Below are 869 nucleotides of genomic sequence, written 5' to 3' on the forward strand. Positions count from 1 at the left end.
TCATTAAGAGAATAAAAATATTAGCAAACAACTTCAGAAATAGAAATATACCAAGCCTATTTTTTTCCTTTTTTGTTTTGATCGCTTGAAAACTACAACGGAAAGATGTATCCTAATCTATCCCCTTAGGAATATGAAGGTATTACCCGCCCAATGAAAAAACAACTCTGCTGGTTCATTTCTCTGCTACACAACAGCTTCATTGTCAGGCCCGTGGTAGTCCACTCTTCATCTAGTAATTTCATATTCATAACTTTGGCAACGTTTGGACTCCAGCATGGATAGTCCCTGCTTTTCAGGGCCTTACATTCTTCAAATAAACAAAACTCTACTAAAAACCAAAAACAGAGATTCGTCCCTGCCAGTGTTAGGCAATTTTTCCCCTTTGCATAAAACGAAGAGAACCACACCAAATCCTACATTTCAATTTCAGGACAATGAAGCCGACAGGAAACCACTCTCTCCTCTCCCGGGTTTACTACAAAGCCGGAGCCTGAGAGGGGTGACATCGCCTGGCGGGGTGCGTGACACCACGTCTTCCACACCCTCCGACCGCGTCCAAAGGGCTCCTCTCCCGATCTCCCCCAACTGCCTCACAGTTCAAAACCAGCCACACAAGAATGATCGGCTCGGTTCGCCGCTCCGGCGGTGGGGCAGCGGATCGGGAAAAATCCTCTCCCCACCGCAGAACCACCATTCCCTCCAGCACTCCGCACCCTTCACAAATTGCTACTGCGAGGGGTGGACACTGCACAAAGCCGGGAGGACGCTAAAAACGCCTCAATACCTTTAAGGGAAGGGAGGCAGTGGCAATGGACCGAGGAAGGCCGAGAGGACCAGACGACTGTGTGGGTGGGGGACTGGGTGGG

Source organism: Orycteropus afer, unplaced genomic scaffold (genome assembly GCF_000298275.1).
Source record: "Orycteropus afer afer isolate SDZICR_OR568_19922 unplaced genomic scaffold, OryAfe1.0 scaffold00239, whole genome shotgun sequence".
In the NCBI taxonomy this organism is placed as follows: domain Eukaryota; kingdom Metazoa; phylum Chordata; class Mammalia; order Tubulidentata; family Orycteropodidae; genus Orycteropus; species Orycteropus afer.